The sequence below is a fragment of the Crinia signifera genome, chromosome 11 (genome assembly GCF_055691185.1).
Source record: "Crinia signifera chromosome 11, ASM5569118v1, whole genome shotgun sequence".
NCBI lineage: Eukaryota > Metazoa > Chordata > Amphibia > Anura > Myobatrachidae > Crinia > Crinia signifera.
This window is the reverse complement of record NC_139227.1, coordinates 97,209,688-97,228,095: the sequence shown is the minus strand read 5'-3', so window position 1 is coordinate 97,228,095 and position 18,408 is coordinate 97,209,688.

Below are 18,408 nucleotides of genomic sequence, written 5' to 3'. Positions count from 1 at the left end.
GACTAACCCTTCATTAGTGGTTTTTTTTTGAGGTAGCGCCCACCACTGAGTGATTTTTTTTTGGGTGGGGGGAGCGCTCCCTAAAAAACCCCACCACTGTCTCTCCCGGGGCCGGGGGGCAGCGCTGTTGAGCACTATGTCAGCGGCTGCCCGGCCCTGGCCCAGGCATACCCGTCTGTATGCTGCGTAACATTAGCAAGCCATGCCACACACAGTGGGGGGAAGGAGGAGGGGCTGTGCAGCCGGGCAGCGGCTGACACTGAGCTCAGCACTAAACAACGCAGACAGTTCTATTCCCGAGAATTTTCCGGGCTTGCCAGGCTGGGCACCGAAGTATAGCCCGGAAAATTCTCGGGAGTACCACTGAAGGGGTTAATTATCATTTTTTTTCGGTACTTGTGTATTATCTGGGCACCCGATTTTGTTCATAACACCTTAAAACCGCATTGTATCGCATCGCATACAATCATATTGCATGCGATGCGACACGATTTGACGCGATTTGACGCGATTTTTATATGTACAGGCACCCAGATGCCTGTTTCATATGTGAAATGGCCCCACAGACCCCATTTTTAATTGTATACCCACCCTGATGGCTAAATGCCCACCATTGTTAACGCCACCCCACTATCAACGCCAACCCGAAGCGTGGCGAGCGCAGCGAGCCCATGAGGGGTGGCGGTCTGCATCCTCCGACCTTTTCATACCCCCACTATCCACGTCGGCGTGGAGTTGATTTTATATAGTGTGGCAAGCGCAGGGAGCCACCGAGCCCCGCGAGGGGACGCGAATTACATGTGAAGGTATCCACGTCCGCTCGCCACACTTCGGGCTCGGTGGCTCGCTGCACTCGCCACACTATATAAAATCAACTCCACGCCGACGTGGATAGTGGGGGCATGAAAAAGTCGGAGGACGCGTACTGCCGCCCCTCGCGGGCTCGCTGCGCTCGCCACGCTTCGGGTTGGCGTTTATAGTGGGGTGGCGTTAACAATGGGGGGTATTTAGCCATCAGGGTGGGTATACTATTAAAAATGGGGTCTGGGGGGCCATTTCACATATGAAACAGGCATCTGGATGCCTGCATATATAAAAATCGCGTCAAATCGCTTTGCATCGCATGCAATACAATAGCATACAATGCAACGCGATTTTCTCTTTAAGTGAATTTCAAGGGAAATCGCGTCAAATCGCGTGAAATCGCATGCTTAAGGTAGTGGCATACAATTTCAACATCGGGCATCCAGATAATACACAAGTACCTTTTTTTCTAATAATAAAAACACAATCAATGTGAAAAAAATCTAGTTGTGCGAATGGGGGGTCCCAAGATTTCAGTGTTACTGGGCCCCCAAGATTTCTGTTGCCGGCCCTGGGGGAGGCAAGATTACAATGGGTGACAGCCAGTCACCAGGAGTGGCCAAGTTCTGACCTATTAGTAGGCTTGTCTCCTCTACTGGGGTCTATGAAGAGATGTAGCTTTATGTAGCTTTATGTAACCTCGCCTCTATTGGATGTATTCTCAGAGACATAACAAGTATATACAATAAGAGAAGTGATAGTGAGCAGCAGAGCATTGCACCAGGTCCTCCTGATCAGAGGATACCAACCTCTGCCAACTGACCTGCAGCTACCTGTATGACTGAGCGCCCATACATGTGTGTTTATCAGCATTACAAGGGAAGCAGTGGCGTAACTATAGGGCTGCAGCCCCTGCGGTGGCGGGGAGGTGCCGGGGGTCTGCGGGCGCTATTGTTTCTCCCCAGGGTCCCCCCTCCTTGTGGGTGCAGCGGGGAGTTGGCAGGGGGGTCCGTGCGGCACGGGGGTACCACTACCTGCGGTCAGGAAAAGGCTGGACTCTGGAGGTCCCTGCGGCGCCGAGTATGATGTTGCTGGGGTCCCTGCATTTAAGTGGAAATAATGCGCTACCACCATGCGGCGGCGCGGAAAGCGCTTCTGACTTTGAAAACACTGGGCGCATGCTGATTGGCTGAATCTCAGCCAATCAGTGTGCGGCCAGTGTTCTCTCTGACCGCAGGCACCCCGCGCCGCACGGACTCCCCTGCAAGCTCCCCGGAGGGGTCTTTTCTTTTAACTGGGGGGGGGGGGGGGGGGGCGGCGAAATTGTCCCGGCGGGGGGCGCAAAAATTTTTATTACGCCACTGAAGGTGAGCTACATGTGTATTAGCCCAGAGCAGTGATTCTCAACCTCGGTCCTCAAGGACCCCAAACAGTTCACTGTCTCCACACAGAATCGCAAGTGAAGTAATTAGCTCCACCTGAGGATCTTTTCAAATGTGCCAGTGAATAATGAGCGCACCTGCGCACCCACAGGGTGACCTGGAAAACATGAACTGTTGGAGCTACTTGAGAACTGAGGTTGAGAATCCCTGGAAAGGGCACCTGGAACTTTTTAACCGCCTTTATTATCACCATTGTAAGTTGCATGTTGAGTCACTAATTTGTTCTCCTGTTACAATAGAGACGCAGATGTTGCAATTCATAACTTTGGACACATGAAGGATGCTGTTGAAAGACCCTTTATCATCAAAGTGGTTAAAGTTGTGCTCAAACTTTATAACACCCCCTAGAATTGGGAATATTATTTGTAGTTCTGTATTACAAGCCAACTCCTGTTTTTAGGGCCAGTGATCATTTTAAGCTGAATGCTTAACTTTAAATTGACACAATTAGAACAGTTTCCTCAAACATTCTGGAAGCAATCTTACATTGCCGGAAGACTCGATGGGACGGGTTACTGATGCTAAATGTTCATTATTTGCAACTCTTAGAAAATTGCATTTTACCTGAGTTTTTCCTGCTGTCGGCCGGTTCCCATTTGCACAATGGAGGCAGCCGCAGCCAGAATAAATGCCCTATAGACCCCTCAATGTTCCAGTAGATGCTAAACGCGCCCTAGTTTACCAGCCGGCGCTGAAACCGGTAAAATTGCTGCACTGCTCAATATCATCAAATTGGAGAATAAATTTAAGTTGTTCCCAGCGCCTGCGATACAGTCCCAGCGTTAAAGTCAGGAGGTTAAATGACATTCTTGTGCTGTTTTGGTTACAAAGACTTTGCATACTGTAATGTATTCTGAAGTGTCAGTAGGATCCAAAACAATCTTACGGTACATTCCCTGGGTACTTATGTCGGTTCTTATTGTACTATTTATTTGTAGTCATAAACACGGATAAAATAAGTATATTAAGCAAAAAAAAAAAAAAAATGAAAACGTATCATCGATAATGGAAAATCTATAATGTACTTAGACGTTGTTTTATTTATAAATGATTCTCCTGGACTCCTGAGCCGGTAGACAGCCGGGGGGTTTAATGATAAGTTTTCATTTTAGATCACATCATCGTGCCCCGAACCTGCTGCATAATGAATTATGTGAATCACAGCACCAATGTAAATGCAGGGGAACTTCCCGTTCTGGGGCTGGATGCATCAAGCGTCACATTTTAAATGCGATACATCTGGTCCGTACTGTCTATCATTAAAGATGCCTAGATCATGAGCCACACCCAGGACCTGATTAAGGGACATTGGGCTAAAACAGAAGTGCCCCCCCCCCCCCCCCATACTCTAATTATGTATCATATAGGGTTACATATGCTCGTGGATTGAGGTTACATATGCCTGTTGCCAGGGGGTTACTTACTCATTGCCAGGGGTTACATGCTTGTTGCCGGGGGTTTACTGCTCAGAGTTCACCAGTACTCCTGGAATTCACCCTTCAGGGTAGAGTGGGCCGTGCTGCTTTTCCCGGACAGTCTAGTACAAGGCTGGGCAACACCGGCCCTCCAGATGTTGATGAACTACACATCCCAGCATGCCTTGCATCAGTTTCAGCATGGCCACATAGCAAAACTAATGCAAAGCATCCTGGGATGTGTAGTTCATCAACATCTGGAGGACCGGTGTTGCCCAGCCCTGGTCTAGTAGGACCTCTAAAGTCTGTCTCTTAGATGGCTGTGGCCATTGTTGGGAGGCCGATTAGCAGGCTCCATTCAATCTGCTTGGAAGCTGCAGAGACCTGACTCCTCCCCGCCGTGCTACTCCCTCCCCTGAGGGTCCAATGCTCCAGCCTATTGGTCGATCAGTCCCTGTCCACACCACTTGTTCACTATCACCTTGGGGGCATGCGCAGCGTTCTGTGAGCTGCATGCCCCTGTTTGATGCATCCCACCCCATGTAAGATAGTTTTTACTATTTTCCTATTGCGGTTGTATTGCTTTGCATATCAGTGCGTTCTACATGAATAATAATGGTGATTGTGATAATGGGCTCACGTCAGCATCCAGAGAATCGCTAAATACAATGAAACTTGTTTCAGTAATCAGTTCAGTAAGTGTACATACTCTGCCAAAGGTATTTATGGTAGGTACATATCTATGTATACAGCTAAATTCTGCATTTGTGTGCAGCAATGTATCTAACAGTGTGGTGTTCCTTAATGTTCCTCTAATATTACACAGTAATTCCAAATGTTCAGAATGCCATTGCACAATACAGGTTCTGATTGAGAGGTCAAAAGCCAATCGGTTGACACCTATGGTCAACATGCAACAGATGCACAATGTTAACGTGACAGGTTCAAATGCTCAAAATGACAATGGTCGACACAAGGGTTCCCCACTCCCATTTTTTTCAACTCTCTCATAATTTCGCATTGCCCATGAGGGTACACATTTGCCCGTGAGGGTACACATTGCCTGTGAGGGTCCACATTGCCTGTGTGGGTACACATTGCCCGTGTGGGTACACATTGCCCATGAGGGTACACATTGCCTGTGAGGGTACACATTGCCTGTGAGGATACACATTACCCATGAAGAAACACATTGCCTGTGAGGGTACACATTGCCTGTGAGGGTACACATTGCCCATGAGGGTACACTTTGCCCATGAGGGTACACATTGCCTGTGAGGGTACACTTTGCCCATGAGGGTACACATTGCCTGTGAGGGTACACATTGCCTGTGAGGGTACATATTGCCTGTGAGGGTACACATTGCCTGTGAGGGTACACATTGCCCATGAGGGTACATATTGCCTGTGAGGGTACACATTGCCTGTGAGGGTACACATTGCCTGTGAGGGTACACTTTGCCTGTGAGGGTACACATTGCCCGTGTGGGTAAACATTGCCTGTGAGGGTATACATTGCCCGTGTGGGTAAACATTGCCCATGAGGGTACACATTGCCTGTGAGGGTACACATTGCCCATGAGGCTACACATTGGCTTCCATGGGGTTAAACATACAAAATGACAAGGAAAACCACATTTGCTGACATTTTTACCAACCTTCTGACCAATGTTCCCTCTAATTTTACGAAGGCTGTGTGCGGCTAAAGATTTTGGCTGTGCAACTTTGGAAGGAAATTTAAATTTTTGTGCGTCACTTATATATAACTGGAAAATGACGTTCAGCATTTGTGATAACTGTACTTAAAAATTATATTAAACATTTAGACATTCAAAACACAGCACACAGTGTAGTTATTGGGTGAAACACACATTAATTGAGTCCACAACTGTAAAAAGGGACCACTGCTGCTTTGTGCGCTCTGTTGTAATGTCTGTGCGCACGCTTGTCGAGTTGTGTGCGCGCGCACGTGCGCACAGCTTAGAGGGAACACTGCTTCTGACTATGTCAAACTTTTTTGCCTGTCAAAGTTTAGTAGTGTCGACCTTTTGATCTACTACATGTTGACGGCATGTGGTCGACCTTCAGACTGTCAGGGTATTTCTGTCTGATCGCCACCCACATAGTACATCCCCTCATTATCTTTAGGTCCTATAACCATGCATGTGCATTTCTCCCTCGCACTGATGTATTTCTGAGACTGATAGCTGGTCGCATTTGTCTCTTCAAAAATGAATCCTAAACGCAGATAAACCGGTAGGGCACTGAGAAAATATTACTGTTCCCAGCTTTAATAAAATAGGATTGACAAGCTTAAAGTTATCCAGCCCCAGATCTGTACTGTTCTATGAAGTCCGAGGCTGAAAAACACAATAAATAAATAAATGAAAAATAAAATACCGATCTCGTATGCACCTTCCTCACATGCACACGGCTGCGTCCTCAGAATGGTAACGTACATCACCGAGACACAGCCGGTTATGGAGCTACAGATTGTTGGAAAGGTCAACACTTCAAAAGCTCGACGTGAATTTAGCAGGTTTCTTTGGTGTCAATGTTGACCTTGTGAATATCCACCTAGACACTGTGGACCCATTACAACTATCACAGTTTAAGGGGGTGATTCCAGGGTGAATGCTATTGCAGTAGCGGCTGCATGGTTTGCATTTATACTAATGCCGCAATGATGGGTGGCACAGAATCTCCAAGGGCATACGGCTGCCGATACCAGTGAAACTCTTCATGTAGCCACCTCAGCACTTACCACCCATTACTGTCATGGCGTATGCTCACTGTGGCCCGAGCCAGGCGCACGTTAAGAGGGAAACCATCATGGCCACTTTCACCGTTGGATTTCCAGGGTCACCTCCATAGTGCAACTATGGTTTAAATGCATTCTATAACATTACAGCCGTGTTGGCATTGTATTGTCAACCAACGCTGGTGACATTTTCTCCAGTAAAAGCATTACTGTCAACTTACAGTAGTAAATACTTCCCATTTGTAAGAACATGCACATGGAGTAGAACAACCACCAGTGGTATAACCTCATATCCATGATGTGGTGATCTGACCAGGCCAGAATCACAGCCTGAGTTAAATAGGGGAGGGACCAAACTAACAGCCTTCCCAACCGCTGCTGGGACTCATTGGTAGTTCCTGGGGTTCCCCCTATTTGAAGTTTGGGTGTGCTGCAGCTGCCAACTCTAGAGATGACACAACAACAGACAATTTTCCAGAATTTTGCACCTTATTAGCTTCGGCATTCCATACAGATTTGCATATAATGTGTGGTACAAGAATTAGCATCAGGATGCACAACGCGAGGTATGGCGTATGTCCCTTGTCGCAAGGTATGGCGTACGTTTCCTTTTTTCCTTGTGTAACAATAACAGATGCTACACAAGATGCCATCATCAGTACAGGTTACCCCTACATTGTACTTTGTCTCATTTTGCCAAAAGGATTTTGGCAGAACGCGAGGCAGGGAAAGTCGTGATGTTTGTGCCATGGCAAAAGGTGCTATTTGTCACGGTTTGAGGTTTGGTATATGTGGACACATCTGTACTGCAGTATTGCATCCATAGCAGCAGTCTCTCTACCTGTCTGGACACCTGGTGCGGTAGTATGCTTAGTCCACCCGCCCAGGGCCGGATTATAATGGGGGCACAAGGGGTCAGTGCCCCTGGGCCCCCCTCTAGCTAGGGGCCCCCTGTGGGTTGGCATTTATTTATTTTTTTTTAATTATTTTTTTTTAGCTACAGGTTTTGTGCATGGAAGTGGGGTAGTGCTGCAGCTTCACCTATCTGCCAATGTGACAATGATTAATGGTGCTGAGCATCGGGAGCCAAGTGTGCAGTGCATTACTGGGAGTTGACTAAGTCCCATGACACTTTGCACCAGAGGGCAGAGGCTGAGACGTTTGTGCTGAGCTCTGATTGGTGGAGCTCATTACATGCTTCTCAGGCCCATGGATAACAGCAGCAGCTTAGTCATGGGAGGGTTTTTAATCAGAGGCAGCACTGGGACTGTGAGGTCTCCAACAGAGTAAGGTGCAGAGAGACAAACACAGGATTTTCATGTGGTATGTGTGTGTGTGTGTGTGTGTGTATGTGTGTGTGTATATATATATATATATATATATATATATATATATATAGCGGGGTGGAGGCGGACCGGCACTCAGTCCCAAATGCTTGTACTGCTCCGGTGCCTTCCAATACAGGGTAGGTAGTTAGAAGAACACAGCACTTAAGTGCAGGAGCTGAAATGCTATGAGGTCACCCACTATATATATGCATTGTCTCCCACTTTGATTGCCTGCCAATATGTCGTTTTTTTAAGAATATTGCTGCTAAGTGAACGGCAGCGACTAGTGAGCTATAATGCTATACTTGTGTCACCAATGTTGTCAAGTTCCTTGCGTATGTTAATACACTGCACATTGTTCACTTTAACTGATTTGTTTATGCACAGGTTGCCCTGGTAACCCAGCGTCGCAGACGCCGGACGGAAGAACCGGAAGCGGAGTAAGCATCACTTCCGGTGACACGCCGGCAATGGACGCAGGTGACGGGCTCCCGCCTCTGCCTTCCCTTACCTGATAAAGGTAAGAGTCTTACTGTCACTGTTGTCACTTCTGCACCTTGAAAACGGGGCTTCCCCCCGAAACGTCGGTCTTTGTTTGCACCTGCTTGATGTTTTTATAAAGTTGATTTTTTTCACAAGTCTCCGAGTGCCGCCGCTGTGTTCTTCTAACTATATATATATATATATATATATATATATATCCTCCAATATATCGGCACTCCACACTCTATCAATAACCCGGTGCACTCCAGATAATAATGTACAAGTCCAGCAGGAAGGAGGCACACGGACACAAATGGTTTAAATATGCAAAACCGAAGCTGTATTAGCGCCGAGCGCTTTCGAGGCAAGCCGCCTCTTCCTCAGGGCACAGCAAAGAACATACATAAAATACACTTACCCACATAAATAGATCACCATGCCGCGCTGTTCCATCCCCGCCGGGCACCGGCGCGTCCACTGCCGGAAGTCGTCATCGCCGGATCCCCAAAGACGTGTACCCGGAAGTCAGGGAGCGTTCGAAGCGTTCCACCTGCTTGCGTTTCACCGGGTCCCACAGCGATAACCTTCCCCTGCAGCTAACCTCGTCAGCACCCTGGGGACAAAAAACAAGCCATCAGTGCATGGGTCTCCACCCCAACATGTAGTGACATAAAAATACAAAAACACCAGTAATAAACACTTAAGCAACATACAAAAAGAGCATCATCAAGGACACACAAATATACACATAAAATATAAACTATGAATGAAATCTTGGAAGACATATATATAAAAAAATATACATGAAAAAATATCAAAAGGTACCAAAGATAACTCAGATCATCACTATTACATCCTAACTGGCTCAAATTAGACTGTTCCAGTTTATTTTTTCGTTGAGTCCACCTGGGTTGGTGGTACCCAGACGAACAATCCACTGTGACTCCTTTATTAATAATTTTTTTGCCCGATCACCTCCCCTCAAAGATAAGGGGACCTGATCGATCATAAAATATCGGAGAGATTGCAGGGGGTGGTTCATTTTTTTGAAGTGGCGTGCGACCGGTTGGTCGATGTCACGTCCATGGAGAGCAAGGCCGATTGATGATCGATGACCGCCCATCCTATCTTTAAATTTACAGGTGGTCTGGCCCACGTAATATAGCCCGCACGGGCATATTATGACGTAGACCACGTACATAGATGTGCACCCTAGCACAAAACGAATGTCATATATTTTCTCCAAATGTGGATGTTTGAATGATTTGCAAGGTATCATCAGGCTGCAGGTAGCGCAACCACTGCATTTATAACACCCGGGTGCTTTGAAATAGGTGTTGGGACATCTAGAACTACCCATACCTGTAATATCGGTTCGGACCAATCTGTCCCGCAGATTACTGCCTCTGGAAAAGGCTACCATTGGTTTCATATGTTTAAAGACCGGAAGGTCTTTATCGGTACTAACAATAGGCCATAAGGCCTTAGTGGCCCGTTGTAAGATAGGATTAGATGTAGAAAATTTACATACTAATGGAATTTTTTTACTATTGTCCCTACTTGTAGTTTTAAGTAAATCCTCTCTGTTCATTTTCAAAACTTTCTGTTTGGTCTGTTCTAACAGGGATCTCTGATAACCCCTGGCTTCAAATTTCTTAGAAACCTGATCCAGTTGGTCACTAACCAGGTTAGTGTCACTCGTGATCCGGGCCACCCTAATCATCTGCGATAGTGGCAGGCCATTTTTTAGGGCTGGCGGGTGGTAACTAGTGGCACGCAACAAAGTGTTGCGGTCTGTCATTTTACTATATACACTAGTGACAATTTTTCCATCAGACACCTGGAGGTTCACATCCAAGAAATTAGCCGTACAAAGATCACAGGTAAAGGTAAACTTAATATGGGGACTAGAAGAATTAATATCAGACATCATTTGTCGAAACTTATCCTCGCCTCCTGTCCACAACATAAAGATGTCATCGATGTACCGTGTGTACATCAGTACATGCTCTTTAATCGACAGATCGCTGAAAAACAAATCCTGCTCCACAGCAAACATAAAAATGTTCGCGTAGGAGGGTGCCACAGAAGATCCCATGGCACACCCCCTACGCTGAACAAAAAATTCTCCATCAAAGAGAAAAAAATTCCGACGGAGGGTAAGTTCCAGTAGAGACAGGAAAAGACTGTGATCAAAGGTAGTGGTGTCCAAATTCTCAATCAGGAATTTCTGCATGGCTATTAGACCTCCTTCATGGGGTATCGACGTGTACAGGCTGCACACGTCGAGACAGCACAACAATGTTCCATGTGGGATCACCCCGCATTCCTTAATCTTCAACAAAAAGGACGTAGTGTCTTTAAGGAAAGTGGGTTGTGTTGGTAACAGGGGTTGCAGGATGCTGTCCAATAACTGTGACACTGGTTGCATTAAAGATTCTCTGGCCGATATAATAGGCCTCCCTGGAGGTCTAGTGGGGTTTTTGTGGATCTTCGGAAGGGAATACAAAATGGGCACTCTCGGAAATTTCACACATAGGGACTTCCAAACCTTAGTAGGCAATTTATTTTCACTGTGTGCTGCATTCAAGACCAAAGATAATTCTTGTTGGTATTCCCCGGTGGGGTCTTTGCCCAATTTTTGATACACATCAGGGTCTTGCAGTTGTTGCCTCAGTTCTTCCCTATAATCCTCCACATTTTGAATAACGATCGCCCCGCCCTTGTCAGCGGGGCGAATGATAATCGATTGATTCTTCTCCAAGGATTTTAATGCCAAAGTTTCCTGTTTAGTGAGATTAGGACGGATCGAACGTGGTGTCGCAAGGAAGCGATTCACGGAGTCGTCCATGAGTCTTGTAAAGGATTTAATCGATCCATTGTATGAAACCGGGTCAAAGTTCGATCTCACAGCCTTGCGGATAAAGGGATCAAAAACGGACACAGAATCATTACCCACCGTGTTCTGAAAATGTTCTTTAAGTCTGAGTCTCCTGGAAAACTGGTGTAACTCAAGCTTCCAGGCAAACTCATCAAAACCATTAGTGGGGACGTAGCTCAGGCCCAAATTCAGTACACTTTTTTCTGCAGCAGACAGGACGTGATTCGATAAATTAAAAATCAGACTTTGAGTTTCGTCGATGCAATTGTGGATTGTCGGTGGTCGGGCATTTGCCCCTCTTTTTTTGGAGGTTGCCCCTAAAGGGACCTGTTGTGAAGCTGGAGCGTCATCAGTTTCTGAGACTAAAAAATCACTATCACTACTGCTGTGTTCTGTACCACTTAGAGCATTTTTATTTTTGTTCCATGGCCGACGTCTCCTCTGTGGTCGGTCATTGTTTCCAATGGAATCCCCCCCATATAACCACCGATAGACACGGTTGTCATCATAGTCTGTATCCACAGTCACTTTTTTGCCATTTTTAAATTTAACCAAGTCTCTAAAGTATTTTTCACATTTTTCTTCCAATTTATGGAGCCAATCTGGATTTTTCTCATTGTTCCACACCTCTTTGTGTTGAGAGTGGAACACACCAATCTTATTCCTTGTCACCGCCAACTCCCGATTTGCCTCTTCAATAACAAGGATCATCAGATCAAATGCACATTTATTTAAAATGGCGATCCAGCGCCTAACAAATTCCGGGTTCGTTCTCCCAATAGTCGGTACATTTCGCACCCTGAACCCCCTGGGAATTTTGTGCTCTCTAAAATAATTTGCTAAAGACGAGCTGTGCAATTTGAAATCTGTCTCCCTCCTTCTGAGTTTGAATAGTTGGGACAACAGGTCCTCCATGTTAGGTGTCACATCGGGCAGCTCTGCGGATTCTTGGGATAAGATGGTTTCAATTTGTTCTTGTGAGAAACTCAGGGTCTCACCCAATGGGGTGATAGCAGAACCAATCCTTGGGTCATGCTCCATAGTAGTAGCTTGTGAGTGCTCACTAAGCAAATGTCACTGTATCCACAATGTTTGAGGCAATCAATGTAAAGTAATGTAGTTCATACAAGATACACTTTTCTCCAATCAGGAAAGACTACAAGTCTGCGGTGCCATATAACTAGTATCAGAACTCAAATTTGAATTAAGATACCCTTGAATATCCTCCAATATATCGGCACTCCACACTCTATCAATAACCCGGTGCACTCCAGATAATAATGTACAAGTCCAGCAGGAAGGAGGCACACGGACACAAATGGTTTAAATATGCAAAAACGAAGCTGTATTAGCGCCGAGCGCTTTCGAGGCAAGCCGCCTCTTCCTCAGGGCACAGCAAAGAACATACATAAAATACACTTACCCACATAAATAGATCACCATGCCGCGCTGTTCCATCCCCGCCGGGCACCGGCGCGTCCACTGCCGGAAGTCGTCATCGCCGGATCCCCAAAGACGTGTAGGATGTAATAGTGATGATCTGAGTTATCTTTGGTACCTTTTAATATTTTTTCATGTATATTTTTTTATATATATGTCTTCCAAGATTTCATTCATAGTTTATATTTTATGTGTATATTTGTGTGTCCTTGATGATGCTCTTTTTGTATGTTGCTTAAGTGTTTATTACTGGTGTTTTTGTATTTTTATGTCACTACATGTTGGGGTGGAGACCCATGCACTGATGGCTTGTTTTTTGTCCCCAGGGTGCTGACGAGGTTAGCTGCAGGGGAAGGTTATCGCTGTGGGACCCGGTGAAACGCAAGCAGGTGGAACGCTTCGAACGCTCCCTGACTTCCGGGTACACGTCTTTGGGGATCCGGCGATGACGACTTCCGGCAGTGGACGCGCCGGTGCCCGGCGGGGATGGAACAGCGCGGCATGGTGATCTATTTATGTGGGTAAGTGTATTTTATGTATGTTCTTTGCTGTGCCCTGAGGAAGAGGCGGCTTGCCTCGAAAGCGCTCGGCGCTAATACAGCTTCGTTTTTGCATATTTAAACCATTTGTGTCCGTGTGCCTCCTTCCTGCTGGACTTGTACATTATTATCTGGAGTGCACCGGGTTATTGATAGAGTGTGGAGTGCCGATATATTGGAGGATATTCAAGGGTATCTTAATTCAAATTTGAGTTCTGATACTAGTTATATGGCACCGCAGACTTGTAGTCTTTCCTGATTGGAGAAAAGTGTATCTTGTATGAACTACATTACTTTACATTGATTGCCTCAAACATTGTGGATACAGTGACATTTGCTTAGTGAGCACTCACAAGCTACTACTATGGAGCATGACCCAAGGATTGGTTCTGCTATCACCCCATTGGGTGAGACCCTGAGTTTCTCACAAGAACAAATTGAAACCATCTTATCCCAAGAATCCGCAGAGCTGCCCGATGTGACACCTAACATGGAGGACCTGTTGTCCCAACTATTCAAACTCAGAAGGAGGGAGACAGATTTCAAATTGCACAGCTCGTCTTTAGCAAATTATTTTAGAGAGCACAAAATTCCCAGGGGGTTCAGGGTGCGAAATGTACCGACTATTGGGAGAACGAACCCGGAATTTGTTAGGCGCTGGATCGCCATTTTAAATAAATGTGCATTTGATCTGATGATCCTTGTTATTGAAGAGGCAAATCGGGAGTTGGCGGTGACAAGGAATAAGATTGGTGTGTTCCACTCTCAACACAAAGAGGTGTGGAACAATGAGAAAAATCCAGATTGGCTCCATAAATTGGAAGAAAAATGTGAAAAATACTTTAGAGACTTGGTTAAATTTAAAAATGGCAAAAAAGTGACTGTGGATACAGACTATGATGACAACCGTGTCTATCGGTGGTTATATGGGGGGGATTCCATTGGAAACAATGACCGACCACAGAGGAGACGTCGGCCATGGAACAAAAATAAAAATGCTCTAAGTGGTACAGAACACAGCAGTAGTGATAGTGATTTTTTAGTCTCAGAAACTGATGACGCTCCAGCTTCACAACAGGTCCCTTTAGGGGCAACCTCCAAAAAAAGAGGGGCAAACGCCCGACCACCCGTCGAGGCGGCCAGAATCAGAGAGGTGCGGCGAGCAGCCACAATTGCATCGACGAAACTCAAAGTCTGATTTTTAATTTATCGAATCACGTCCTGTCTGCTGCAGAAAAAAGTGTACTGAATTTGGGCCTGAGCTACGTCCCCACTAATGGTTTTGATGAGTTTGCCTGGAAGCTTGAGTTACACCAGTTTTCCAGGAGACTCAGACTTAAAGAACATTTTCAGAACACGGTGGGTAATGATTCTGTGTCCGTTTTTGATCCCTTTATCCGCAAGGCTGTGAGATCGAACTTTGACCCGGTTTCATACAATGGATCGATTAAATCCTTTACAAGACTCATGGACGACTCCGTGAATCGCTTCCTTGCGACACCACGTTCGATCCGTCCTAATCTCACTAAACAGGAAACTTTGGCATTAAAATCCTTGGAGAAGAATCAATCGATTATCATTCGCCCCGCTGACAAGGGCGGGGCGATCGTTATTCAAAATGTGGAGGATTATAGGGAAGAACTGAGGCAACAACTGCAAGACCCTGATGTGTATCAAAAATTGGGCAAAGACCCCACCGGGGAATACCAACAAGAATTATCTTTGGTCTTGAATGCAGCACACAGTGAAAATAAATTGCCTACTAAGGTTTGGAAGTCCCTATGTGTGAAATTTCCGAGAGTGCCCATTTTGTATTCCCTTCCGAAGATCCACAAAAACCCCACTAGACCTCCAGGGAGGCCTATTATATCGGCCAGAGAATCTTTAATGCAACCAGTGTCACAGTTATTGGACAGCATCCTGCAACCCCTGTTACCAACACAACCCACTTTCCTTAAAGACACTACGTCCTTTTTGTTGAAGATTAAGGAATGCGGGGTGATCCCACATGGAACATTGTTGTGCTGTCTCGACGTGTGCAGCCTGTACACGTCGATACCCCATGAAGGAGGTCTAATAGCCATGCAGAAATTCCTGATTGAGAATTTGGACACCACTACCTTTGATCACAGTCTTTTCCTGTCTCTACTGGAACTTACCCTCCGTCGGAATTTTTTTCTCTTTGATGGAGAATTTTTTGTTCAGCGTAGGGGGTGTGCCATGGGATCTTCTGTGGCACCCTCCTACGCGAACATTTTTATGTTTGCTGTGGAGCAGGATTTGTTTTTCAGCGATCTGTCGATTAAAGAGCATGTACTGATGTACACACGGTACATCGATGACATCTTTATGTTGTGGACAGGAGGCGAGGATAAGTTTCGACAAATGATGTCTGATATTAATTCTTCTAGTCCCCATATTAAGTTTACCTTTACCTGTGATCTTTGTACGGCTAATTTCTTGGATGTGAACCTCCAGGTGTCTGATGGAAAAATTGTCACTAGTGTATATAGTAAAATGACAGACCGCAACACTTTGTTGCGTGCCACTAGTTACCACCCGCCAGCCCTAAAAAATGGCCTGCCACTATCGCAGATGATTAGGGTGGCCCGGATCACGAGTGACACTAACCTGGTTAGTGACCAACTGGATCAGGTTTCTAAGAAATTTGAAGCCAGGGGTTATCAGAGATCCCTGTTAGAACAGACCAAACAGAAAGTTTTGAAAATGAACAGAGAGGATTTACTTTAAACTACAAGTAGGGACAATAGTAAAAAAATTCCATTAGTATGTAAATTTTCTACATCTAATCCTATCTTACAACGGGCCACTAAGGCCTTATGGCCTATTGTTAGTACCGATAAAGACCTTCCGGTCTTTAAACATATGAAACCAATGGTAGCCTTTTCCAGAGGCAGTAATCTGCGGGACAGATTGGTCCGAACCGATATTACAGGTATGGGTAGTTCTAGATGTCCCAACACCTATTTCAAAGCACCCGGGTGTTATAAATGCAGTGGTTGCGCTACCTGCAGCCTGATGATACCTTGCAAATCATTCAAACATCCACATTTGGAGAAAATATATGACATTCGTTTTGTGCTAGGGTGCACATCTATGTACGTGGTCTACGTCATAATATGCCCGTGCAGGCTATATTACGTGGGCCAGACCACCTGTAAATTTAAAGATAGGATGGGCGGTCATCGATCATCAATCGGCCTTGCTCTCCGTGGATGTGACATCGACCAACCGGTCGCACGCCACTTCAAAAAAATGAACCACCCCCTGCAATCTCTCCGATATTTTATGATCGATCAGGTCCCCTTATCTTTGAGGGGAGGTGATCGGGCAAAAAAATTATTAATGAAGGAGTCACAGTGGATTGTTCGTCTGGGTACCACCAACCCAGGTGGACTCAACGAAAAAATAAACTGGAACAGTCTAATTTGAGCCAGTTAGGATGTAATAGTGATGATCTGAGTTATCTTTGGTACCTTTTGATATTTTTTCATGTATATTTTTTTATATATATGTCTTCCAAGATTTCATTCATAGTTTATATTTTATGTGTATATTTGTGTGTCCTTGATGATGCTCTTTTTGTATGTTGCTTAAGTGTTTATTACTGGTGTTTTTGTATTTTTATGTCACTACATGTTGGGGTGGAGACCCATGCACTGATGGCTTGTTTTTTGTCCCCAGGGTGCTGACGAGGTTAGCTGCAGGGGAAGGTTATCGCTGTGGGACCCGGTGAAACGCAAGCAGGTGGAACGCTTCGAACGCTCCCTGACTTCCGGGTACACGTCTTTGGGGATCCGGCGATGACGACTTCCGGCAGTGGACGCGCCGGTGCCCGGCGGGGATGGAACAGCGCGGCATGGTGATCTATTTATGTGGGTAAGTGTATTTTATGTATGTTCTTTGCTGTGCCCTGAGGAAGAGGCGGCTTGCCTCGAAAGCGCTCGGCGCTAATACAGCTTCGTTTTTGCATATTTAAACCATTTGTGTTCGTGTGCCTCCTTCCTGCTGGACTTGTATATATATATATATATATATATATATATATATATATATATATATATATATATATATATATATATATCCCCTAAAGTTAACCATTGACCAAGTTTATACTGCCTTTACTCTGTGTTTTGACAGTGTAATATTCCCCCATGCAGTTTGCAGCCAGTAATGACAAGTGCAAGGGGGCCCCCCTGTCTAAAGTGCCCTGGGCCCCCCGAAGGCTTAATCTGGCACTGCACCCACCAAAAGCAGTAGTTGAGTTTAGAGATGGGCAAAATGGGTCATTAAGAAGAGCTGGGATCAAATGATCAATGCATGAAAAGATCCGGACCTTTTTGACGGATCATCGGCTCGCTTTGAAAAAAGGGGTTATTTGATAATAACGAAGCATAATTAGTTTTTTGCCCTTTTTTTAAAAACTTTTTTTTTTTAAAGAGTGAGCTGAACAAATAAGAACATACATGACCGAGTAAAACACTGATCGATGGCTGAGTGCAGAATCACCATCGATGGCAACCATCGATGGCGTCTGCACCGATGGCCATCACTAGCAGCAGCAGCCTTGTTATTCTTTCTTTCACTTGCAGTCGCAGCACTGAACTCAGTCTCCAGAGTTAGTACAGTACATCTCAGCTGCCACAAGTGGCAGTGCTGCGCTCAGGCAAATGCATTGTAATGAAAAACGAAACTGAAAGTAAAAGAACGGATCACCTTTTTGGGATCGGCGGCTCATTCACTCTTTTGTGGGATCCTCCCTAAAGAACCACTTCGTTCGCGAACGACCCATCTCTAGTTGAGTTCTACGCTTAACGTTACAGAGCAGCATCCAAATCCTGTTGGCAAAATGGTTTGCAAAAATAGTATTGAAATATAGGTGATGTTCTTTTGTAACAAAAGCGTTTCTGAGAAGTGGAGATTACTTGCTTAACTCGACAATATATTTCTTGTCTCTTTGCAGAGTGAAATAACGCTCTAAACCCATCGTTAAAGCCTAATTTTCATTTAACTGGGTTAACCCGAGTTCAACTACAGCGTGGGGAAATCAGAGCCGGTGGAAGGCAGGACACTGTGTGGAAAATGGCTCGATGCAGCTTATTTTGCCAGTTTAAAACCAAACAGCTCATCAGACTTGGCATGTTCGTTATAAAGTGACACCGAGCGCTTCTCGGCAGACATTAGCAGGGAACTTGCTGTTATTAAAAGACAATCTTGAGTTGCTTTTTCATTGCTGTCCCAGGAAAATCAGGACTTTTAGATTCAGGCGGCACGCTGTGATACGGGTACAGACT